The sequence below is a fragment of the Ornithorhynchus anatinus genome, chromosome 10 (assembly GCF_004115215.2).
Source record: "Ornithorhynchus anatinus isolate Pmale09 chromosome 10, mOrnAna1.pri.v4, whole genome shotgun sequence".
Taxonomy (NCBI): domain Eukaryota; kingdom Metazoa; phylum Chordata; class Mammalia; order Monotremata; family Ornithorhynchidae; genus Ornithorhynchus; species Ornithorhynchus anatinus.
This window is the reverse complement of record NC_041737.1, coordinates 5218721-5246252: the sequence shown is the minus strand read 5'-3', so window position 1 is coordinate 5246252 and position 27532 is coordinate 5218721. Positions and strand designations below refer to the sequence as shown.

Sequence of the window (27532 nt, the reverse complement as noted above, 5' to 3'; positions counted from 1 at the left end):
TCTAAAACGGAGACTCCCATGTGGGACAGGGACTATGTTTGACTCGATTATCTTGTGTATTTACCCCAGAAGTTAGTACGGTGCTTGGTACATAGTGAGCACTTAACAAATAACAAAGTTATTTTTAAATCATATTATTATTAAGCTCTTGATAATTAAAATCTCCCCTTGCCAAGGGATAGCAGTAAAGAGTGGTCCTTCTTAAAATAAATACTATATTTTTACATTGCTGAGTTTCACTAAAGGCTAATGGAAACCTCTCAGAAGGTTTTGAAAGATATCAGATCCGGCACTTGTCAGCCGTGTGACTTTGGGCAAGTCACTTGACTTCATGCCTGAGTTACCTCATCTGTAAAATGGGGATTAAGAATGTGAGCCCCACGTGGGACAACCTGATCACCTTGTATCTCCCCTAGTGCTTAGAACAGTGCTTGGCACATAGTAAGCGCTTAACAAATGCCATCATTATTATTGCCAGAATCAGTCAGGACAAACCCAGCCCTAAGGATATGTCTTAGGGGATCCTTTTCAGTCAGTCATTGAAATATGTGATTTGAATGCTTACTGTGGGCAGAGCACTGTACTAAACACTCTGGAGAGTAGAGAATAACAGAATAGGTAGACATGTTCCCTGCCCACAAGGAGTTTATAGTCTAGAGGGGATGATGGACATTGAAATTAACAACAGATACATGCATAAATGCTGTGGGGCTTAGGGTAGGGTGAATATCAGGTGCTTAAAGCATATAAATCCAAGTGCAAGAGCATTAGACTCTAAGCTCGTTTTGGGCAGGGAATGTGTCTGTTTCTTATTATATTATCCTCTCATTCATTCATTCAATAGTATTTATTGAGCGCTATGTGCAGAGCACTGTACTAAGTGTTTGGATTGTACAATTCGGCAACAGATAGAGACAGTCTCTGCCCAATGCCAGGCTTACAGTCTAATGGACGGGCTCTCCAAAGTACTTAGTACAGTCCTCCACACACAGTAAGCACTCAGTAAATACAATTGGCTGATTGATTCAGAAGGGAAAAGGAGCAGGGGAAATGAGGGTTTAGTTGGGGAAGGGCTCTTGGAGGAAATGTGAAAAACTTGGCGGGGGGGAGAGTGGTGATCTCTTCAATATGAAGGGGAATAGAGTTCCAGGCCAGAGATGTCGGCGGTCAGATAGACGAGTGGTGAGGTAGCCAGGAATCAACTTTTTGCAACATTTAGACCGTGAGCCCGATGAGGAAGAGGGATTGTGTCCAACCTAACTAGATTGTAAGTACCCCAGCACTTAGAATGGTGTTTGACACAGAGTAAGAGCTTAACGAGTACTATAAAACCAAGAAAAAATCAGAATCTTGCATGAATTTAAGCTGCTCACACTCCTTATGTTTAATTTCCATGGTAATATCAAGGCAGATTTAGTTGATTAAACGTCTGCTCTAACTTAAAGTGTCTAAGGAGAGGTGAAGGCATGAGCCGTAAATAAACACCATGTTAAAAGGGAAAAAGAATCAAGCGATGAATATACTGCCAGAAATAACCCAAATGGGCCCATCATCAAATACTTGGGAAGAATGGGCTAGTGGATAGAGCACAGGCCTGGGAGTGAGAAGGACCTAGGTTCTAGTACCGGCCCCGTCATTTATTTGCTGTGTGATCTTGGGCAAGTCACTTAATTTCTCTGTGCATCAGTTACTTATCAAGTATCATGCAATGGACATTAATACTGAGTACCTAGGAAAGTCAAATATAGGAGGAGAGGAGGAGCCTTGGTAAATAATGTTGGTATTTGTTAAGCGCTTACTATGTGCAGAGCACTGTTCCAAGCCCTGGGGTAGATACAGGGTAATCAGGTAGTCCCACATGAGGCTCACAGTCTTAATCCCCATTTTATAGATGAGGTAACTGAGGCCCAGAGAAGTGAAGTGACTTGCCTACAGTCACACAGCTGACAAGTGGCAGAGCAGGGATTCGAACCCATGACATCTGACTCCCAAGCCCATGCTCTTTCCATTGAGTCACGCTGCTTCTCACTGAGCCACGCTTCTTCTCAATTTGGAAGATTTGGAAGAAAATCTTTCTAGATATAAGAATATTTGAGCTCACAAAACTTGCTAAGCAAAAATTTGGAATCCAATGAAATTGACTGTAAGCTCATTGTGGGCTCCACCACTTGATTGCTGTGTGACCTTGGGGAAGTCACTTAACTTCTCTGGGCCTCAGTTACCTCCTCTGTAAAGTAGGGATTAAGACTGTGAGACCCATTTGGGACACGGACAGTGTCCAACCTTATTACCTTGTGTCTACCCAGAGCTTAGAACAGGGCTTGACACATAGTAAGTGTGTAGCAAATTTTTTTTATCAATGTTATTATTTCTGTAAACACTTATTGTCATGTCCAGGCGTCAGAAGAAACTCCATCGTGGGTACAGCCATGAATCATTCATTAATTTATTCAACCGAATATACTGAGCGTGTACTGTGTTCAAGGAACTGTACTAAGCGCTTGGGAGAGTACAATATAACAATAAACAGATGCATTCCCTGCCCACAATAGGCTTACAGTCGTGAGGAAGAGACAGGCTTTTTCATTCCTTTACCAGGCCTTAAGCAACCATGCTGGGAGGGAATGATGCAGATGGAAGAGCTGACTTGCTGTTCAGGGGTAAGGGGAGGAAAGGAGGTTTGGCCTCCAGAGACTTGGTTGCAATCTAAAGAGTGTTGGATAAGATGCTGTAGAAACTAAAAAACGCAATAAGAAAATATTGGGTAGCAGGCTCCCTGGATTAATAAATGCCAAGTTTCTTTTGTAATATCAGTACACTTATATTATTAATCTATTCTTAGCAAGATAGGAAAATACCCACCCTTTCACCTCTCTCTCTCTTTGTCCACTCTCAAATGCACTGCCTAATATCTCTCACGTATTTTTGTCTTTGAAGAAGTGGCCAGACTTTAGAGGACTCTAGAAGTGTTCTCTCTTTGAAGCCAGAAACTCAGCCAAATATTTACCTATGCTCATAGTTCTTTTGTTCACTGAGCACTGATGATCCTACCTATGGCCAGCCTAACTTGAACTACCACACCGAAAAGTACTTTGGGAAACTTCTTTGCAAGCATCTAGATATCTTCCACAATCCTTTGATCCAATAAATACATGTCTAACAACATTCAGTTACATGAATTCATCTGAATTCATTCCACAATCTTTGAAAAGTCATTTGTGGAAAGTTTTACTTCCCCAAAGTGGTCCATCAACACTAGTATCATTTTATTATTTGAGGGATTTTTAAGCTAACTTTAAATTTACCAAATAAAATCTGAATCATCCCCCTCCTTGCAGAACAGCATGGATTAGGCCAATTTTCTCTCCGGTTTTCCGTTTTGTTCAAATACCTAAATCAGCTAAATCCCTTTTTGCTTTTCTTATCCTTCCTTCATCTCCACATTCTGTATTTCTGGTTCCAGGTGCTTAAAACTATCGAATGCTCTATCCTCTTTTTTTATCCTCTACAATTCTGGTGAAGGGTTTCCTTTGGGTCACAGATCCAAACTTGCTAGATTCATCATTTCACTTGGTCTCCCTCTGGGAGCGTAGCTTCGACGCTTTGTGTCAATGTTAGTTGTTCTGCCTTCTCGAAGAAGGAAGATTCAAACCTGAAAAGAAAAAATGACCCTCACCATTTGTTTAGCAAAAAACAAACCCTTTAGACAAAAGGGAATATTCTCCTACCTGAAATTTATTTTAATGTCTGCCTCCTCTGCTAAATTATAAGCTGATTTAGGGCAGGAATCGTATTTACTAGTTCTATGGTACTTTCCCAATTCAAGTCTAATAGTAATTGTAGTAGAAAGAGCATGTATTCAGGACCTGTTGAATCCAATGCAACATAAAAACTCTCGGGAAAGTACAAAACAAAGAGGGAACACATTCCTGCCCACAAGGAGCATATATACTAGTGGAGGGGATAGACGAAAACATCAGTAGAGAGTCACCAATGTACAGATGAATAAATGTGTATGCATAAGTGTTGGGGCTTGGCATAAATAAATTCAGAGGTGATAGAGATGACTGAAGGGTTTATGCTGTGAATTAATCAGGGAAAGTTTGTTGGCATAGGTGCAAATACCATTGCATAAAATGAGAAAGTGTCTTGTGATGTTTCCTTCTAGATAAATTAAATACCAAAGTGTGATAGGCTTAGGTTGATAGAATTATCAGCTAATTGTACTGATGATCTGAAATTCAATCACTGTGCGTCTCTTGGCTTGGGAGTTTAACCTTAATATACACGTTTAATTCCCTTCCTCATTAATGGGACTAATGCTCATAAACTAAAGAGAGTTTAGCCCTTAGGAAATGTAGGAAAAAAAAAAGGAAGGGAATCACTGAAAATGTCATGATTCATCTGATTTTGGCACCCAGTTTAATGTTGTCAACAAAAGACTGACAGAGATTTTGTTGCATGCTTCTGCTGTGGTGATACTCTGAATACAGATTGTGGGTTTTGACTGCAGATGTTGAAAGCACACTATTTCTAACAGATGTATAATCTGATTAAATATGCAATGCAATGATATTGTCAAAACCCATTAATCACTCTTTCAGGACACATTAGTGTAGGCTTTACTGACAGCTGTGATGATTATACCGTCTGTGCAGGTACTGTTCCTCATCAAAGATACCCATTGGGTCTTAAAGCGAAAAAAGATCTACAATAGGCAAGTGTATTTAAAAATGCATGGCGAGGCTGTTGCTGCCATCAGAAACAGGGCTGGGTCCAACAAAGAGCGACATTAACGGAGCTATTTTCCTTTCCTTTCTCTTGCTCTGGAACTGCCCAGTTCTCTGAGAGGATGTTTCAGGCCCAGGTGAAACAAACAGAACCTGAGCAGACCCAGGTGAAGCAAAGAGAACCAGAGATGAACGACAAGCAAGCATACATTTGGAGGCAATTCCATGACTGACAATTCTACAATATGTGTTCCCAGGAGAATAGTACCAAAGCCTCTCTTCTCTGCGAATGCTAACAAGTATTGATTTTTCCGTCTGTGGTGCATATGGGTGTTACAATTTATTTCTGCAAACCTAATAACTTGCATTTCAGGATTAGCATTTTCAAGATGTCTGTTTCTGTTTGTTTGTTTGTTTGTAATTCCAGGATCCCTTATTGAAGTTGAAGGGAAAGCTTCCAGATATTTTTTTCCGATGTCTGCAATATGCCACACCCCTGGACTTGGCATTTTAGTGACTGGCAGGAACTGTTTCTGTTATCCTTTAAGCCTAAGTCTGCTTCTCAGGGAATTCTACTGATTGCCGGAAATTGGCCTGTTAAATTTCCAAGATAGCCCACGGGGAACTTCAGAATCCCAGAGAAAGTACAGCACTTTCCAGGCATTCTTGCTGGAGAAATACCTTCAAGTAAAAGAAAAGGCCAAGTGAGTTATGATAATTGGATGATTTTAACAGGGCAGAATGCAATTAGCATTTTCCTTCCCCCAGACAAGTTCTCACCAGGATCATCTGGCTTGTGCTCTCATTCACCCCTGTTTCCGGAGCACGTTATGTCCTAATTCCTTGCCGGAGGACATAGATCTAGCTCTGAGACGCCAGCGCCTTATCCCTTCCCCATCTATTTCTGGCACCATTCTGGGATTTTCCAAGTTGTGGGAATGCAGTTTTGGGGTAATCTGGGAATCCAGTGGTTTATGGATGCTGTGGTGCGATAGCCTGGGAATGCAGTTATACAAAGATGTGCCAAGCAACGTGGTGTGGTGGATAGAGCATGGGCCTGGGAGCCAGGGTGACCTGGGTTCTAAGCAGCAGGGTGAAGTGTGTACTTGGATGGGGAAAATATGGGAGGCAGCGAGGTCAGTAAGGAGGCCGATGCAGTAATCAAGTCTCTTTTGCAAATATACATTCTCTCTTAGAAATGCCCATTGCTACAAAATAAGGGTCACATTTTTCTTGGTTCCAACATGCACTTTACCAGACTGTGACCTCCAAGCCTGTATTTTACATTCTTGTTTTTCATCACCATAAAACCCCTCTTTTCCTAGCCGGTTCCTTCCAGGGAATTGTCGGATTTTGCCCACATCAAAGGTTGGGAAGTTCTTTGATATTTCCCTTCCCGACACCCCTAGAAGTCTCCCTTTCCTCTCCATCCAAAATGCTTCCAGGCTGATCCTCAGCTTGGTCGAGTGGCAAGAGCGCGGGCTTGGGAGTCAGAGGACGGGGGTTCTAATCCCGGCTCCTCTGCGTGTCTGCTGTGTGACCTTGGGCAAGTCACTTCACTTCTTGGTGCCTAAATTCCCTCATCTATAAAATGGGGATGAAGACTGTGAGCCCCACATGGGTCAACCTGATTACCTTGTATCTACCCCAGGACGTGGCACATAGGAAGTGCTTCACAAATACCAAAATTATTATTTTCATTTTACAATTTGTCTATCGCATCAGCCTCCTCACCGACCTCCCTGCTACCTGTCTCTACTTTCTCCAGTCCTTACTTTACCCTAGTGCCAGGGTCATTTTTTTCTGAAAATCTGGTCAATCAATGCCTCACTCACCACTCCCCAGAAACCTCCAGTGGTTGCTCATCCACCACTGCATCGAACAGAAGCTCCTTACCATCAGCTTTAAAAAGATTGACCCATTCCCCACTGACCCCTTCCCCACATCCTCCCTTTGGCCTGGAAATTCCAGTTCTTTCTTATCCAACAGTCCACCGCTCTCCATTATATCCTGAACTATTTCTCAGACTAAGTCCCCCTTTTTTTCCTCAGCTCCCCCTTGCCCTGCCTCACTCCCTTTTCTCTACCCCCTTCCCTGCCCTACAGCACTTGTGTATATATGTCCATATCTATAATTCTATTTATTTATAATGAATACCTGTTTACTTGTTTTGATGCTTGTCTCCCCCCTTGTAGACTGTGAGCCCACTGTGGGCAGGGATTGCCTCTTTTTGTTGCTAAATTATAATAATTATAATAATGTTGGTATTTGTTAAGCACTTACTATGTGCTGAGCACTGTTCTAAGCGCTGGGGTAGATACAGGGTAATCAGGTTGTCCTACATGAGGCTCACAGTTAATCCCCATTTTACAGATGAGGTAACTGAGGCACAGAGACGTTAAGTGATTTGCCCACAGTCACACAGCTGACAAGTGGCAGAGCCGGGATTCAAACTCATGACCTCTGACTCCCAATTGTTCTTTTCAAGCACTTAGTACAGCGCTCTGCACACAGTAAGCGCTCAATAAATACGATTGAGTGAATGAATGAATATCCTGTCTGTCCTGGTGTAGAAACAAGATAATCGGGTCGGACACAGTCCCTGCCCCACATGGGGCTGACAGTCTCTATGGACTGTTGAGATCGTAAGAAACTTAGGCACTTTGTATTGAATGTCAGTAGAATCGCAGAAGGTTGCATGAACTAATTTTACTTTACATGCTTGGAGTTGGGACCTCTTGAACTCAATATGCAGATATATGCAAAAGATGCAAATGATCCATCTCTCTACATTTACAGGGGGAAAATATCCGCTTGTCATACTGAAGGGTTTTGCTCAACTCTGGCCTCATCTAAATTCTTTAAACCACACAACTTCACACACAACTCGGCACACAGTGAGCACTCAATAATAATAATGTTGGTATTTTTTAAGCACTTACTATGTGCAGAGCACTGTTCTAAGCACTGGGGTAGATACAAGGTAATCAGGTTGTCCCACGTGAGGCTCACAGTCTTCATCCCCATTTTACAGATGAGGTCACAGAGGTCCAGAGAAGTTAAGTGACTTGACCACAGTCACAAAGCTGACAAGAGGCAGAGCTGGGATTCGAACCCATGACCTCTGACTCCCAAGCCTGGGCTCTTTCCATTGACCCACGCTGCTTCTCCTTGCCATGCTGCTTCTCTTAAATAGGATTGAATGAATGAAGGTCACCCAGATGTTCACTTTCCTGTATTTACATGATCTTCATTATGTATTCCCAGGTGGACCCAGAACGGGAGGGAGTCCGCCTTCTTTCACAGTACCCACAATGTGTAGAACATGTGTCTTAATCATGAAGGCTGAAAGCATTTAATTCCCACCATAACTCCTCTTATTTATAGCAGAGCATTCACCCAGTTTAATTTCTAAACTCCTTTCCAGGTTCTATTTCCTCCACATCGTCCCTTTGAGAAGAATAGCAGCAATAATAACGATAATAACCATTTTTATTACAAGATTTGTTAAATGCATACTACGTTGCCAAACGCTATACTAGATATGAGGAGATCGAGTCGGAAACAGTCCCTACCCCCCCACCCCCCGCCCCCCCCAGAGCTTAGAGTGCAAATAGGAAGGAGAATAAAGATGTCATAATTCCCATTTTTACAGATGAGGAACCTGTAGCACAGAGAAGTTACAGGATTTGCCCAAGACCACACAGCAGACAAGTGGCAGAATTGGGATTAGATCACAAGCCCTCTGACTCGGGCTTCCCCCAGCACTTCTGTGACACTTCTGCATTTGTATTCTCTCAACAACAACCGTTAGCCTTTAAGTATTTGTCTTCTCTACTCGATTACCGAGGAACCTCAATTCATATCCCTTTTCTTTCTTTCTTTCTTCTCCCCCTCTGTAAATTACTTTGCCATCTTCCTACTAGATTTCAGGCCCCTTGAAGGCAGGCCATGTCTACTAGCTCTTTTGACTCACCCCCAGAGCTTTGCACAGAGTAGATGTTCACTCACTGTTGGAGATGAGAACTATTGCATGTAATATTATGCATATAAGCTTTCAAGGACCCAAAGCCTAGAATTTGACATTCTGGATGCCAGACTTTCCACTGCCCTCAACACGTAAGACAGAAGTTCAGATTTTAGGATAAACTCAAAAAGGAGGGGGGAATCCAACCTTTACCATTCATAGAAGTGATAATCATTTTCTTTGGGCTGTTTTTGGTTGAGCACTGTGGCCTTGATCAGGGAAGTAGTGTGGCATAGTGGAAAGAGCACAGGGCTAGGAGTCAAAGAACCTGGGTTTTCATCCCGGCTCTCCACTTGCCTGTCTTGTGACCTTGGACAAGTCACTTAACTCATTTTGCTCATCTGTAAAATTTTGCTCATCTCAGTTTGCTTATCTGTAAAATGAGGATTAAATACCTGTTCTAATAACAATAATAATGATATTTGTTAAGCGCTTACTATGTGCCAAGCACTGTTCTAAGAGCTGGGGTAGATATAAGGTAATCAAGTTGTCCTATGTGGGGCTCACAGTCTTCATCCCCATTTTCCAGATCAGGTAACTGAGTCACAGAAAAGTTAAGTGACTTCCCCAAAGTCACACAGCTGATAAGTGGCGGAGCAGGGATTAGAACCCACGACCTCTGATTCCCAAGCCCCGGCCGTTTCATCTAGGCCACACTGCTTCTCAATGAATACCTGTTCTCTCTCCTACTTAGACTGTGAGGTCCGTATGAGACAGACACTGTGATCAATCCGGTATCTTCTAGCTACCCACCCCAGCACAACTTAGTACAGTACTCAGTACATAATAAGCAGATAACAAGCATAAGCATGTTATGGACAGGGAACGTGTCCACTAATTCTGTGGTATTGTACTCTCCCAAGTGCTTAGTACAGTGCTCTGCACATAGGAAACACTCAAAAACACTGGTTGATTAATAGTATTAATGATAACCATAATAATAATAATGAGCAGTGTATCAACCACAGGTTGGACTGATGAATAGAGAGTTCTCTGAAAACCGGAATTGTGGTTTGCCAACCTGTCAACACTTGCTGAAGGTGGGTAGTTTCTGCAAAGTCCTGCTAACATGGGAAATGAAAAATATTTGATCTTTGTAATTATCATAATAAGGATGGAAAGATTTTCTTTCATGAATGAGACAGTAATATCTGGCTATGAAATTGCTCTGAGGATCACATGGACTGGGTTGGTATGAGAACTAATTTTTTACGTGGTTACTGTGGGAGGAGTGGACATCTCCATTGTCCTGCTTACAAAGGAGATGAAATGAAGGTAGGACTGGATTCTGGAAATCCATGATCTGATAAGCTTTCAAGGACACGAAGCCTAGAGTTTGACATTCTGGAGGCCAGAATTTCCACTGCCCTCAACCCGTAAGACAGAAGTTCAGATTTTAGGATAAACTCAAAAGGATGGGAGAATCCAACCTTTACCATTCATAGAGGTGACAATCTTGCTATTTGTTAAGGGCTTACTATGAGTCAGGCACTGTTCTAAGCACTGGGGTAGACACAAGGTAATCAACCTGTACCCAGCCCCAGTCCCACACGGGCATCACAGCCTTAATTCCCGCTTCCAAAATGAGGGAACTGTGGCATAAAGAAGTGAAGTGACTTGCCCAAGGTCACACAGCAAACCAATAGCAGAGGTGAGATTAGAACCCAGGTCCTTCGGACTCCCAGGCTCAGGCTGTAGCCACTAGGTCACGCCGCTTTGATGTCTAAAGGAAACAATGAAGAGTGATGTGTTAGGCCATAGGATGGTTAAGTGACTTTTTAAAGAGAGTTTACAAGGGGAAATATTTTCTAGGTTCCTTAAGGGCCAGTTAAAATCTGGAAATAAGAGACTTTCAAACAGACTGCAGTTTTATACCAGAAACTAAGCAGAGTGAACCTTTGTAGTCGGTCAGCTGTGTTCACGGAGCACCCGGTAAGTGCCAGACACTTGGTAAGCAGCATAACAGCAGATAACAGGAAAGAGCCTGGGAGTCAGAGGACTTGGGTTCGATCATAATTCCCTCACTTGCGTGCCGTATGGTCTTGGGCAAATCACTGAACTTCTCTAGGCTCCCATTTCCTCATCTGTAAAGTGGGGCTTCAAAACCTCTATCCCCCCCCGTTTAGATACACAATAATCAGGTTGGACACAATCCCTGACGCACAAGGGGCTCACAGTCTAAGTAGGAGGGAGTTGGATTTAATCCCTATTTTAGGTTAAGGACACTGAAGCAGAGTGAAGTTAAGTGAGTTGGCAGTGGTCTCCCAACAGATGAGTGGCACTGAGGGCAGATAATGTGTCTGTTAGTATCTACTCCAGTGCTTAGAACAGTACTCTGCACATAGTAAGCGCTTAATAAATACCAACATTATATTGTAGTCTCCCAAGCACTTAGTACCGTGCTTTGCACACAGTAAGCACCCAGTAAACACGATTGACTGACTGACTAATTAGAACTCAGTTTCTCTGTCTCCTAGGAATTTCCACTAGGCTATGTGGGGTCCATCACACCTCCCCCAGGATGCCTTCCCTGATTTATCTCTCCAATGCCCTAACTATTGCCCCCCAACTACTAGCAGTTTTGCACTTCCTCATCACTTTAATCCTCGGTTACTAGCCCCTCCACCGTAGCACTTAGGTTCAGATCTTTAAATGCTGTTTCTTCCCATACCTGTAATTTATCTTTGTGACTGTCTATTCACACTGGGGGGAGAGATCATGTCCATTAACCCTATTATATTCTCTTAAGTGTCCAGTACAGTGTTTGACTCATAGCAGACACTCAATAGATGCCATCACTGCTAAGAACAGACCGATCACATATCTCGGACAAAAACAAGTTCCCTAGAGAGAGAGGATCTCTTCAAGACTGTTTCCCGCAAATGTGGAGTGTAATCGATGGACATATAAAGACAAAAGCAGGTATGTTGAATAGCATGTGAAGAATTAGTGCTCAATAAATATGATTGAATGAATGAAAATGACCAGGTGTCTGTATACCTTCTGGAGCGCTTATTAAATGGAAGTAGTTTCAGAGGTGGAAAAATGAAGGTCAATAGTTTAGTCCACTTAAGCCTACATTGAATAAGTTTAAGAAGAGTCTATGTTTTAGTTTCTTGTGGCTTTCGATTCATATTTAGCATAAAATTCTCACAGTACAACTGAGGCAGGATCGAACCTGAAGTGAGAGATGGATTTGTGAAAGTCACCGCACGATGTGCGTTATCTGCTGGACTTTTTCTCCCCTTAGGATCTGGCTGTTAACCAAGATTGTGCCTGGGATCATTGAGCAAGAAGCATCTTACAAGCAATAATAGAAGCAGACATAAAAGTCTAACTTGCAAATCCTTTCCTGGGCATACGGGGGATGGACCATTGAGAATGGGTGATAGCATTAATGACAAGAACGGCATTTAAAGTGAACGGAGTTTTTTTAGCGAGAGATCAGGAAGATCAATTTGAAGGGAATGGCAATAATTCTGCCAAAAGTACTAAATGTGAGGTATGCGTGGGCAGGTGTCAAAGCATCTAAGGGTAAAATAGCATAATCCAGCAATATTTCACAAGGTCGGTTTATTTTTCCTTTTTTTTCCGCACTGGAAAATCTGGCACTCAGTGCTGCAGTTAAGAATTCAAAATATTGCCTTAAGTCTAAAGCAGAGTTACAGGATTTCTGGCCTAAATACCCATATCAAGAAACTTGGTTTTGTAAAGCAACTGTCCTACACACAAACTAATTCCACATCTTTTATGCTTTTTCTTCCCGGAGACTGAAAACTTCTTGAAGGCAGGAATCGTGTCAGTGATGTATTTTACTTTCCCAAGCACTTAGTATAGTTATCTGCACATGGTAAGCACTCAATAAATACCACTGATTTATTGATCAATCGTCTCCCCTAGTTCGACTGAACACTATCCAATTTCCGCTCACCTGATAGGATGGATTTAGGATTTAGGAGAAAGAGAGTATTCAAGCCATCACCGAATTGAGGACAATATAAGGAAAACTGGCTTTGGTATTGTCTTCATCAGAGAAGAGGGGAATCACGACTTGAAGTAATATCTCTGCAGGGACCCAATACGATAACAGAGAGACCAAAGTAGCCTTGGCATCCGGCACTTGGCCAAGAACCCTTCTAAATCACTCAGCAGAGAGTCTGAAGGGAAGACGGGAGACGCGAAGGAGAGCCAAGGCATCGTTCACCCCACTGCAACTGGAGCAAAAGTCTTTTTGATCCTGTTGCCATCAAAAAATCCTTTGCATTCCTGGCATTATTTTGTGCCTGTCTGGAATTGAGCACAGGCCTGGGAATCTGAAGGCTTTGGCTTCTAATTTGGCTTTGCCACTTCAATCAATCGTATTTATTGAGCACTTACTATGTACAGAACACTCTACTAAGCACTTGGCAGAATGCAACAGAATTAGCAGACACATCCCCTGCCCATAAAGACCTTCAAACTACAGCAGCCACTTATCTGCTGTGTGACCGTGGGCCAGTCACTTCACTTCTCTGTTCCTCGTTACCCTCATCTATAGGAGAAGCAGCATGACTCAGTGGAAAGAGTCCGGGCTTGGAAATCAGAGGATCTGTGTTCTCATTAGCATGGCTCAGTGGAAAGAGCTCGGGCTTGGGAGTCAGAGGTCATGGGTTTGAATTCCGGCTCTGCCACTTGTCAGCTGTGTGACTGTGGGCAAGTCACTTAACTTCTCTGTGCCTCAGTTACCTCATCTGTAAAATGGGGATTAAAACTGTGAGCCCCACCTGGGACAACCTGATCACCTTTTATCTCCCTCAGTGCTTAGAACAGTGCTTTGCACATAGTAATCATTTAACAAATACCATCATCATCATTATTATAATTATTATAAAATGGGGATTAAACCTGTGAGCCCCATGTGGGACATGGACTGTGTCCAACCCGATTAGCTTAGATCTACCCAGAGCTTGATTCAGCACCTGGCTCAAAGTAAGTGTTTAACAAATATTTAAAAAAGAGAAAAAAAAAACCCTCAATACTCATCAAATCTTTCTCCATGGTGGGTATCCCGGTCTCTCTCTATAGAGGATATTAAGTTTATTCAATCCAAGGTGATCATCTGAATCAGGGAGGTGATTTTCCTTGAGGTTCTCAATTCAGATTCGGGATGCAGTGTAAGAAATAGAGAGGCCCCCAGCCCTTAGCCCTCTTCCACAGGACCAATTTGAGGTCCTTCCTTATGTGAAATGCATGTGGTGTTCCCAGTTCAATTTCAGTAAATAGAATTCTACTCTCAGGCCACCACACACTATTTTCTTTCAGTTTGGGTTGACGGATAGCCATGCTTCAAGAATATATTTTTTTCTAACTCTGACAGTACCTAGAAATTGAATTTTCTCTCACACACTTGTTACAGTTTATGCTTGATAACATTTAAAATATATGTGGTGCCGAGTTAAGAGATAGTGAATTTATTATAACAATAGGCCATCTTTGGAAGACTAAGCGTATCATCCCTTCCTGAGTGTTTTGAAAGCACAACTTCATCGTATATATATATGAGAAAAATATGTGACTCTATATTTTATATTTTACCTGTTATTTTTCACAGTAATATACATACTTATGAGCTATCTTAACCATCCTAGTACTTAAGCAATGACTCATGTAAATGTCCCATGTTTCTTTTTCTTCCTATCTGTATTTTAGCATCTGATCCTACCAGACTGTAAGCTGCTTAAGGGAAAGTATCAATCACATATATGAGGCTTTTGTTCTCTCCCAATGTTTAGTGTAGGACTCTGCACAGATTGGATAGTCAATAAATATTATCGGTTAATGGACTGATAGATATTGAAGAGGACAGCCTGAGTAGCATCAGGATTTAAAGTATAGCGCCAAGATTATGACTGCATATTGTTAAATATTATAGGCTCTTTTCTTTGTTCTTACCACCTTATTTCCCTTCCTTTTGTATCAAGTCCATATTCCTAGGCATTGTGCTATTGACTCCGCATCCATAGCCCTTTATATACATATCCTTACGCCAAATTCCTCCTAATCATTCAATCAGTGGTATTTATTTAGTGCTTCCTGTGTGCAGAGCACTGTACTAAACACTTGGGAGAGTACAATATGGCAGAACTGGTAGCCGAATTCCCTGCCCTCAAAGATTTTAAAATGTACAGGGGGAGGTAGATGTTCCCTACCTGTAATCTATCTTCATGTTTGTCTCCCCTGCTAGACTGTAAACCTCTTTGAGGTCATGCCAACAAACTCTGTTTTAATCTCCTAAGTGCTCACTGTACAGAGCTCTGCGCGTAGTAAGCATTCAATAAATACCACTGATTGATTAAAAGGGCAGGTGTTAATAAGTTCAAGTTTTCAATGAAGCCTGTTCACTTAGAGCCAATCAGTCAATCCACTGATTTTATTACCTGATTTTGGGCATTTCAATAAAAGAAGCATTATCTCATCATGACATAATTATCTTATTAACAAAGCATAGCAACAACAACAAAAAATTTGAAGACTCAACCTTTACCCAGGACTCCTTTTTGGGCTACCTCCACTTTTCAATTACACAATGCAGCACATGAGATCTTATCACAACCTGCTCTTTGTTCTCCATGTCTTCAACCTGGGTTTGAGGATTCCTGTTTTAGAAGTGGGAGAGCAATGACTGTCAGGTCTAAAAACTCAGAAGTCATGACAAAATGTAATCCTGGAACAGAGAAGATTAAGTGTTACATCATTAAGGAAAGACCATCAATCCAGACAAGCATTTCATTAGAAAAATATGCTATTTAAACTGGTGGAATATTTAAATGTACAAAAAAAATGGGATATAGCGATGACAAACGGTAATTGGCAATTAGCAGGACTGTCTCCCTCAGGGGACTGAGTTTTTTTTTCCTCATGCAGTTCTATTAAGTGAAACATTTTTGCTCCTCCATTTTTTTTTTTGGTCCAGACTGTCTGGAAAAATCAGAAAAGCAATAAATAGGAATGTCCTTCAGAAAACTCTATAGAATAACTGAAGTCATTTCCAGAAACCAGCACATACACGGTTTAATAATAATACGACCCTATTCCACGAGGCAGAGTAAAGTGATGTTATTCTCCTGTGACCTTCTGGAGTCAGGTTCTCTTGAGTTTCTTCAACGTAGATTTAGCTGAGTGGGTGACCCTCCCCACAGAAATGGTTGCAGTAACAATAGAAGAGCATCCCAAAGATTGATTAGAATAGAGAGGGACATCTTTCTCCGTTCATATATCGTTCCACCAATGCAATGAGATACTTTGCGTGGCAGGCATGTTGAAGACATTTGGTCCGCTCAGTTTACCGTTTCATTCCTTTCCTCCCCAGTGCTTGTCCTTCCGTCCTTGATCCTCTGGTACATGGGGGAGATTGGGCATACTCTAAGGCCCCCTGGCAATTGTCCCTGGTGTCACTGTCGCCAACTCAAAAGCAGCGCCAAATCGACTTCTTCCCCACTCATCTCCCATGTCATCTTAAAGTTGTCCCGGTAGCATTGTGTGTTTGGGTGGATGGGTACAAATTGAGCTAGAGTCTTGCGTGATAGTCCAAGGATTGATTCTAATCTCCGATCCCAACTTTAGCTCTCTTCGCTCCATCGCAGTTCACTCTAGCAAGGAGTCATGTAGGGGACTTGGGTAGGACTGGGTATTCGATTCTTTTAACATGTCCATTTGATTCCCAGAAGACAGATACCAACTCTATGATACCGTATTCTCCCGATTGCTCAGTACGGTGCTCTGCACGCAGTAAGCGCTCACTAAATGCAAATGATTTAATGCGCTAAATCAGTAGTTCAGCAGCAAATTGTTAGTCCCCCACATTACTTCCCCTGCAAAGTTTTCTTCTCATTGTGTTCGAGACCTCTGCAGGCTCCTGGCTGCTGTACTGACCCGCATTGATGTTTTTCAGGCAGATATTGGGGGGGGTGGCTGTGGGGGGAGGTGATTTTATTTCTAAATTGAGTTGAATGGGGGCATTGTTATTGGGCAACCCCACTAATCCTGCTCTAGAGTATGTGAAAAATGCGAGGGGTTTTGCAGAAGGAATGCATTCATTATTATAGTTCATCCAAGCTCGAGGTAGGAGGGGGCTGCTGGAGGGAAGGAAACGTTTCTCTGAGCGGCAGCATCAAAGGACTTATTTTCTTTAAGAAATGATCTGAATGTTGAAAGTCCCGGGCTCACCCTCGGACAGAAATCATCCAGAATCAGGAAATAGACAACACAAAGTGCCACAGTTTGTGTCTCGCCTTTTTACCCCACGAACTCCTTTGGTTCTATCATCTCTGGGGCAAAATGCAGATTGGAACATGGACTGTCCCCGGTGAGTTGTACCAGTGCATGGTCTAATGGCAAGAGCGTGGCCCTGAGAGTTGAAGGACTTGGGTTCTCTTCCCAGCTCTGCCATTTATCTGCTGTGTGACTTTGGACAAGTCAATATTCTTCTCTGTGCCTGTTTCCACATCTGTTAAATGGGAATTAAATACCTGTTCTCCTTCCGTCTATTAGGCTGTACGTCCCAAGTGGGACAAATATGGTTTCCAAACTGATTCTCTCATATCTACCCCAGCACTTTGCACAGTGCTTAACATATGGTACTTAAACATCAAAATTATTGTTATTATTGTTACTATTTTAAGTGAACTTCTGTCTCCACCACCTCTCCATTGAACTGCAGTTCCTCAAGACTGCACCTGCACCTAGACTGTCTGCTCCTTATGGGCAGAGATCGTGTCTGCCAACTCCAATGGATGGTACTCTCCCAAGCACTTAGTACAGTGCTTTGCACAGATTAAGCACTCAGATTCCATTGATTGATTGATTGAATACCCGCTGCCTTATCTAACGCATACTGCATTCTAGGCTGAGACCTCAGATATGGCTTTGAGAAGCAGTGTGGGTACTGGGATAGAGCATGGACCTGAGGCTCAGAGGATCTGGGTTCCAATCCCCGGACCATCTCTTGCCTGCTCTGTGACTTTGGGCAAGTCACTTCACTTCTCTGTGCCTCAGTTACCTCATCCGTAAAATGGGCATTATGACTGTGAGCCCCGTGTGGGACAGGGACTGTGTCCAACCTGATTTACTTCTGTCCAGCCCAGTGTTTAGTACAGTGCCTGTCACATGGAAAGTGCTTAAAAAATCATTATCATTCAGATAGTATTACTATGATATCATCACCATGATCAGTTAATCATATTTATTGAGTGCTTAAAGGGCACTTTACTAGGAACCTGGGACAGTACAAGACAACAATATAACATACACATTCCCTGTCCACACTGAGCTTAGAGGGTGAGACAGATATTAATACAAATAAATTTCATTCATTCATTCAATTGTATTTATTGAGTGACTACTGTTTGCAGAGCACTGTACTAAGCGCTTGGAAAGTACAGTTTGGCAACAGATGGACAATCCCTACACAACAGCAAGCTCACTGTCTAGAATGGGTCTATAAGTGCTGTGGGGCTGGTTGGGGGGAATGAATAAAGAGAGCAAGTCAGGAGGACGCAGAAGGGAGTGGGAGAAGAGGAAGGGAAGGTAATGATGGCCCTTATGCCATTTCACCACATATAATATTAATAATTGTGGCATTTGTTAGGGGCTTACTATGTGCCAAGCACTGTTTTGAGGGCTGGGATAGGTTCAAGGTAATCAGGTCACACCCTGCCCTTGTCCTTCAAGGGGTTCACAGTCTAAATAGGAGAGAGAACAAGGTATTGGATCCCCATTTTATCGATGAGGAAACTGAGGCACAGAGAAGTAAACGTCCAAGGTCACGATGCAAGCGAGTGGCAGAGCTGGGATTAGAAGCCAGGTCCCCTGATCCCCAGGTCCATACTTTTCTAGTATGCCATGCCGCTTCCTTCAAAGGACTGAATACTTTCTGCTGCAGAGCCCCTATTTCTCTGGCTCCCCCGAGCTCTCTTTTCCCAGCCCCTATTCTGACATCCTACCTCCAGATGAATTAGCTAAATGACTTCTCTTAGCCTACTTGAAATGGAAATAGCCCTCTGAGGAAAAAAATTGCTCTCATGAATGATCAGAGGGGAAACAGGGGTCACTGTCCCAAAACACTGTGCCCTCATATAGTATAGAAATTCACATTCCAGAAATTACACCTCTCTGATTGTTCATCATGGTCAAATGCTACTAATCCTCCCCCAGAACAAAGGCAGCATTATCATCCTCAGGATGATTTTCATGCCTGCACCTCATTTTGGCAGAGCCGTCCTAGAGAATCGAAAAGTGGGCCTTATTCCTGAAAAAGAAAACCAGAAACCAAATATCAGTTTTTGAGCTGGAACCAAAATCTCACAGCATTTTTTCTCCCCTGCAGTAACTTGAAATTTGCGCCAGATTCTTGAAGATAATTGACAGATTTTTACATCTTCGTCAAGGCTGGCTCGGTGCTTTTTCTCTCTCTTGGAGTGTGCTCTAGCCTGTCTTTTGGCTCCGCCAGGAGCTTCTGCACATCCTGTGAGAAGGGAGTTTAATTCAGTGATACCTCTAAGTGAGTCGGCTGCTGGAAACTGAAGCTTTTATGCTCTGGAAGGGACGGCACTGCAGGTGTTAAAAAAAAAATAATAAGATTGAGTGGGGAGGGGGGAGTTGCTCTGAGGCTGGCATTTGGGAGGTCAGAAAGGAACTGTTGAAAGAAAAAGATATAAGTAGCTCAAGAGCAGCAGCAGGTGAAGAGATGAAACCTGTGCTTTCCCCAGACCACACAAACCAAAATAAAGTGTTGATTTGTAGACCTTCCTGGACTATTTCTTAATGGTATTTTTTAAGATCCTACTATGTCAGTCAATAGTATTTATTGAGTGCTTACTATGTGCAGAGCACTGTACTAAGCACGCGGGAGAGTACAGTGTAACAAAATAACAGACATATTCTCTGTCCATAGTCTAGAAAGTGAGACAGGCATGAATATAAATAAATTACGGATATGTACATGAGTGCTATGGTGCCGGGAGGGCGATGAATAAAGGGAGCAAGTAAGGGCAAGTAAGTAACTGATAGCACTGAAGTCATCATTTAGATTCGAGGACAGAGCATCAGTTCGGCAAAGAGACAGCCAAGCTGATAATTTCATAGACATCTAACTGTGACCTTTCTTCTTCTTAAAATGCTGTTGAGTCGTTTCCGACCCTTAACGACTTCGTGGTCACACCCTCTTCGGAACCTCCCGTCTTCTGCCGTAAAGTCGTTCTGCTATGCTTAGCCATATGTGATCTTTAGCTGAAGAAAATCACCAAGGATCACCAGGTCATGCAGTCCTCTACATATTTTCTCCTTCTTTTAGCAAATTCCCCCAGGTCATTTTAGTTTATCCTGTATTTATGATGTGCTTACTTACGTGCTCCGTGCTGGGATAGATGTAAAATAATCGGCTGAGATTGCCTTCGTCCACAAGAAACCCGTAATCCAAGAGGGAGGGAAAATAGGTGCTTTAGCCCTAGAGGTAATATTAGAGAAGCAACATGGCTCAGTGGAAAGAGCCCGGGTTTGAGAGTCAGAGGTCATGGGTTCGAATCCTGTCTCTGCCACTTGTCAGTTGTGTGACTGTGGGCAAGTCACTTAACTTCTCTGGGCCTCAGTTCCCTCATCTGGAAAATGGGGATTAAGACTGTGAGCCTCACGTGGGACAACCTGATTATTCTGCATCTACCCCAGCGCTTAGAACAGTGCTGTGCACATAGTAAGCGCTTAACAAATACCAACATTATTAATGAAATTGAGTCCCACTGGGTCCAGTGCATGTATAAGTGATTGGGAAAGTGCAAAACAAAGAAGGTACATATGCTGTATCTGCAAGGAGCTCACACCAGCCTTAGTAGCCACGACCTTAGACATCGAATAAAATGATCTGGAGATGTGACTCAATAATCAGCTTCCCTTTAGAAAATGTTTCCAGCCCCATCATGAAAATTAAGTTAATTCCGACATTTGGTTATATTCACGTTTTAAGTTCTTACTGCAGACTATGTGCCGGTAGAGATAGAAGATAATCAGCCAAGGAAATATGGCGGGCAAGCATCTAGAGAAGCAGAGTGGCTCAGCGGAAAGAGCCCGGGCTTGGGAGTCAGATGTCATGGGCTCGAATTCTGGCTCTGCCACTTGTCACCTGGGTGACTGTGGGCTAGTCACTTCACTTCTCTGGGCCTCAATGACCTTCTCTGTAAAATGGGGATTAACTGTGAGCCTCACGTGGGACAACCTCATTACCCTGTATCTACCCCAGCACTTAAAACTGTGCTCTGCTCATAGTAAGCGCTTAACAAATAACATTATTATCTTCATTTTACATTGAACAGAAGTGCAGAGTAGCTAAGGGACTTCCTCAAGGTCCCACAGCAGACCAGTGACAGAGCTGGGACTATAGAACTTGGGTCTCAGCTTCCCTCTTCTCTGCTTCCCAGATAATGCCACCATCTGCTACAGATGCCTAACTGCGTGAGGGCAATTCCGTTGACGAATTGTACTTTCCAAGAGTTTATATCAGTGCTCTGCACACAGTAAGCGCTCAATAAATATGATTACATGAATGAAACAGGATGACTTTTCTCTAAAAAGTCCTAGTCCCCACCCTCAGCTTCATCAGACACTTAAATAAGGTAGTAGGGAGTATAGTGGAAAGAGCACAGGCCTAGGAGTCAGAGGCCCTGATTTCTAATCCCAGTTCCACCCCATACCTGCTGTATGACTTTAGACAAGTCATTTAACTTATCTGTGCCTCAGTCACCTTATCTGCAAAATGGGGATTTAATATTCGCTCTCCTGCCTACTTAGACTGTGAGCCCCATGTGGGACTTGATTATCTTGTGTCTACTCCAGTGCTTGGCACAGAGTAAGCGCTTAACAAATGCCACCATTATTATTATTGTGACAAGCTGATATTCAGGAAAGGTTCTGTCTGCAAAGGAGACTTGGAGAAGCCAAACACCAATTCTCGCCCTAAATCGAATTCTCTGACTCAGAACAAACCAAAGACATCCTCTCCTGGAAAAGCAAATGGCAATCAGTGAGCTAAATGCAACTTCCAAAAGCCAACCAGAGGAAAACTGAAAGGGAAATGTCTCCAAGGGAATTTTGCAGAACCGTAGAATTTCCAAAAAAACAACTGAACAAAGTGTTCATTTTTAATGGGCGTCTGTCTATTTGAATGCCACAATTTGGGAATAGGCTTCATCTGAAAGTTTATCTAGAAATTCAAATGAGCATATTACTTGTGCTTATAAGTCTGATTGCTCCAATCAGACATTTAAATAAATGCATGCCATTTAAATTAAATATGTGAAGATGATGGTTATGTGTATATGCTACATCTGGAATGCTTCACCTCAGTGAGCTGTTAAAAGGAGCAATGTTGGAAGACATTCAAATGCTCATGACTTTGCTAATTCCATACTGGGCTTCTGTGAACATGGAAAAGGCAGTTCATCATCATTAGGGATTATGTATGTACACAATTTAGAGTTTAAAAACTACAGTTCGAGTTCTTCGTCTCCAAAAAAAAAACATGGGGGGAAAGTCAAAATAATGCTAATTATCTTGTTCAGTTAGAGCCCACATGGAAGTTGGACAGAACTCCTTAAAGATGACCATCTGCTTTCAGAGGAGGGGAAGAGGGAAAAAAATAATAATTTTGGTATTTATTAAGCGCTTACTATGTGCAGATCACTGTTCTAAGCGCTGGGGGAGATACAGGGTAATCAGGTATTCCCATGTGAGGCTCACAGTTAATCCCCATTTTACAGATGAGGTAACTGAGGCACAGAGAAGTCAAGTGACTTGCCCACAGTCACACAGCTGACAAGTGGCAGAGCTGAGAGTCAAACCCATGACTTCTGACTCCAAAGCCCAGGCTCTTTCCACTGAGCCACGCTGCTTCCCTGCTCTATCAATGCTGATAAGAGCTAGCCTTGCTTTCCATAGACCCTGCATACGAGTATTTAATCGGATGGGTTGTAGCCCTATAGGAAAAGAAATGTACAGTTTTCTTACCGAACATTTAAATTTAGAATGATTCAAAAACAATTCCACCATTTAAAAAGTACTGGCAATTACTCTGGTGTCAATGTGAGAATGCAGTTTGGTTTCTGTGCCAAGCCATCATCAACCGAAAAGCTAGATCTCCTCTCCAAAGCAGGATTCAACTAGCAGGGGAGAAGATGAAAAGATATTCTTTATAACCACTGCAATCCCATCAGCATTAAATCAGATAAGTATAGAGATATTTCATAATCCATCAGTTCACATAAAATTTTAGTAGTGTGCAAATTCTTCTAGGCCCCCCGGTCACCATCTCTTCCCTCTCTGAGCCTTGATAATTAGCAGAACAGTTAATGTTAATGGGAACTGAGGCACAGAGAAGTTAAATGACTTGCCTAAAGTCAAACAGCAGGCAAGTCTTGTAGCTGAATTTAAAACCCATTTAGAACTCAGGTCCTCTGACTTTCATGCTCAGGTTCTTTCCACTAGCAATATATTAAGCACTCAGGACAGCACAATAAAGTTATTAGAATTATTCTTAGTCCTCAAGAACTATACAATATAGTGAGGGAGACGGTTACTAAGGTAATTTACAGAAAGGATGAAGCAGAGATGAATATGAGTTGAGGATTTGTGTAATGGGTTGGTCAGATATCCCCTCTCAGAGTCACCCCTGGAGAGTTTCCACTCCTCTACCAGTCTCGGCTACGGGAGAGCGAGTCAAGCAGAGGCCTGACCATTCCATTCCTAGCTTGCGCAGTGGCTAGCGAGTGGAAGGCAATCTGCTACAGGTCAAAACTCACCTGTGCTGGACAGCAGAGGCATGGGAGAAAATCGAAGGTGGAGACTAAAGTTTCCTGCGTGAGAGGAGGCAGTGGTAAACCACTTCTGTATTTTTACCAAGAAACCGCTATGGATCCTCTATCAGAAGGATTGCAGATGAAGGTGGGGCATTCTGGGGGAGATGTGTCCATGGCATCGCTACGGGTCGGAGACGACTTGACGGCATAAGACAACGTAAGATATGTATAAAAATACCAGGTGGTTGTGAGTAAAAGTGTGTTTTTTGTAACGAAGTGCTGAGGTGATAGGTAAGGAACATAAAGAGTTTAAACAGCTTAATTGCAGATATTTTGCCTACTTATTCTATTTTACTCTCACAAGGGAATTGTACAGTGTTCTGCAAAGAGTAAGAACTTAATAAATATTATTGATTAATAAGCTCAGAAAGGAAATGTTCATCAGTTATCTTATCTCTTCTCTTCCCTGGCTTTACCTGGCTTCACACTCTTCACGTCTGCCAAATCAACACTCTAACTGTATCTCGTTCCTAATATTCCCACCTTCAACCCACCAGTCACACTTTCCCCCTTGAATGAAATCCCTCCTCCTTCAAATCCGACAAACTGTGCTCGTAACATCTTCAGTAAAAAACCCACCCGCTCCCCCAAGGGATTGCTTGAATGATTTCTCAATTTTCTCGGTCATGCTATGCTGTCAACCACTTTAGCATGTTGTTATGTATAGATATTATTAATAATAAGGATAATTTGTTAATGAATTTGCCATTTATTCATTTTTTAGATTTCCTTTTATTAGTGTCTAGGAAGGCACTTGAAACACTCCGGTGTGCCTAATGAGCCTCTAGACCTATACATACTCTGCTTATCTCTGTCAGTTGGTGAAAATATTTTAATTTTTCTGCCAATTTTTCAGATATCCAAAGTGGGTGGTGGAGGTGGTGGTGGTGCTTGTTGAAGTAGAAAATAATAGGAAATAGAGAAGAGTCTTGAGGCAGCAGGATGGGGAGTAATGGTAACTAGAGCTAAACTACAGTGTTCAGAATTGTTGCTGAAGTTTGAACGACAAGCAGGGAAAAAGTTTGTGAAAGAGAGGCTCTGTTCGGCAGGGAAATAGCCAAGAGCCCAGATAACAGGCAGGTATGGGAAGAAAGGGAGAGATGGATAGTGAGTTAGTCATTTTCATGAGACAGGCTTTCTTGACACTATTATTCTATGGTATAGTTAAAGGAAATTATTATCATAATAAACATGAAGTGATGACACACATTAGTGAAAGCTGACAGCCTTTGGTAGCGGTCCAACTATCCAGCTGCAGCATTTCAGATTCCTGTTTGTATTTTGCCTTCCAAACTTCAAGAGGATTTTCAGATATGGAGGAAAAGTTATTTTGGGGGGATCATTCTCAGCAAAAAAAGATCTTTTTCCTTTCTCCTCCAATAGACCCAGTAAAAATGTTTTACTATAAGGAGGGGATTCTGAGTCCTTCTTCCAGCTTGCCACTGATTTCATGTGGCATTTCCTATGGGTAATTACTGAACTTTTCGGCGCTCCTTTCTTTCTGCTCCTTGCTGAAAAATGAGAGGATCTGGGGATTCACTGAGTGGAAGAGACTTCCACATACACAGTTGAAGATGTGGCCTATGTGGAAAATGAGAAGGCGCTTTCTAGTCCACACATTTGGTTTTACTTTCAAACTGAGAAAAACTTCCAGTAGGGAAAACTATGAGGATGCTTTTAAGGAGACTATATCTTTCTGAGTTTCTTTTTTCTTAAAAGAGACCTGTATTGTTTCTGAGTTCCCAGTTTCACGAGTTTATGCTCCCTTTGGGATGGACCAAAAATTGTGATCCTGGAAATGTATCAAACTCAAGAAAGAAGTGTCATGAATTTATGCTCCTACTGCGAGGTCATATTAGAAATATTTACTGAATGCATAGTGAGTATAACAGAAGCAGCATATGCATGCCTGGCCCCAGTGAGTTTATACTCTAATACTGAAAATTATTTATGAACTCTAGGAAGAATGAGCGTGAGAAAGAGACTCAATTCATCTGGGACATTTATTGAGCACTTACAGCATGCAGTAAGTACAGAGCAATGTACCACCGAGTTGACAGGATGAAACACCAGAATAAGTCTGCTGTGTGACCTTGGGCAAGTGACTTCACTTCTCTGGGCCGCAGTTACCTCATCGGTAAAATGGGGATTAACTGTGAGCCCCACGTGGGACAAGGACCGTGTCCAACCCTATTTATTTATATTCCTCCCAGAACTTAGTACAGTGCTTGGTACATCGTAAGTGCTTAACAAATACCACAGTTATTAATAATGTTCTAAACCCTCATGAGATACAACATGTGCACAAAAGTTCTGAGTTTGTATTTACTCCAGTATGATCCCATATGATATTTAAAATCAGATAAAGTGATTTTTACAAGTTCCGTACCAATTCAAGGAGTTGAAAAGAAGAGTCCAGCATGCTATGTATTTATAGCACCTGTCAATCAACCAATCATTCATATTTATTGAGCGCTTCCTATGTGTAGAAACCTACATTAAGTGACTGGGAGAGTTCACTACAACAGAGTCGGTGGGCGTATTCCCTGACCACAGTGAGCTCAGAGTCTTAAGTGGGAGACAGACATTAATATAAATAAATTATGGATATGTACGTAAGTGCTTTATATTGTACTGTATTCAATATATGGGATATACTTAGCAATTATACATATATTTATTCAATTCAACCCATCAATTAATAGTATTTCTTGAGCACCCATGCTCAGAACACTATAAGAAGCCCTGGGGAGAGGGCGATAGAGTTGGAAATCCTGAACCTAGCCCTCAAGAAATTTACAATCTAGATGGGGACAGAGACACTACAATAATCTTCAAATTGTACTTTGATTATTTATTTTTATTCTTCCTATAGTTAATATTTGAAAGTTTCTTGCCTTCTGGAGTATAAGCTCTTTTGTGAGGAGGAAAAGCAGCACTTCTCGGTGTTGAACTTCCCCAAGTACATATTACAGTGCATTTCATCCAGAGGATGCCCAATACATGTGATTTCTGCTACTGTGTTAAAGTCTGAAGCCGGCCAGAATTCTCCTGGCACGTCTTATTCTGCAGCTCTGAGTATCGAACGGGTCAGCATTTCCAGCAGAAGCTGAAACTTCTGTTTTTCACACCTGAGGTGGAAGTGACGTCACCAGGTTGAGCAGAACTCTACCCTCAGAGGAAAAGAAAAGGGCCAATTGATTTCTATAGGATTTCGGAATAAATAACCGAGGGCAGAATTGAGCCCCTTTCGTTCATCTTTATTACAGCTGAGTTTATAGTTTACCTATAGCTGCAGTGAATGGTGTGATTAATAACATCTTGGGTGAGTTTTGCTTAGGGAGAAGTTTCTCTTGTCTCTTATGCTTATCAGGCAAAACCACTTCGGTAGTTCTGGATAATGCATGTCAGATGTTGTTCAAAAAGTAGATTTATAGATTTAATAAAAGTTTATCAGGCAAAGAAATGCTACTAATGCAGGCCAGGGGGTAGATCTGATTGAACAGTGGCTAAGGTTGTGTTAGAGGAAGAAAAATGTCCCATAATTTTATATGTTTTATCACTGATCTCTAATGTTGGTTTTTGGACTTTGAACCTCAGGACTACTCCAGATAGAAGGAAAGAATGGAGACTCGATACCCCAGTTGGTTTTCCGAGAATGATATCGTCCTCAGTTTTGGGGGGGTATGTGGCCATAGCCTGAATTGATCTGATTTTCCCCTGCTACTGAACTGTCCATAGCCAGACAATCCCCACCCACACTGGGCTCATAGTCTGGGCTTATCATCAATGTTATTTACCGACATTTAAATGTTATTATGACATTTACTCTCTGCAGAGCACTGTACTAAGCACTTGGGAGAATACAATCCAGCAGAGTAGGTAGACATGCTCCC

The 27532-nt window shown here is 42.1% G+C and overlaps 1 non-coding gene across 1 annotated transcript; it reads left to right on the top strand.

The window, feature by feature from the left end:
- The first annotated feature begins 23431 nt into the window (after positions 1-23431).
- Positions 23432-23569, top strand: LOC114814885. Its single transcript, XR_003762681.1, has one exon. It is a non-coding gene; the product is annotated as a small nucleolar RNA SNORA7 (small nucleolar RNA).
- Positions 23570-27532: the final 3963 nt, after the last annotated feature.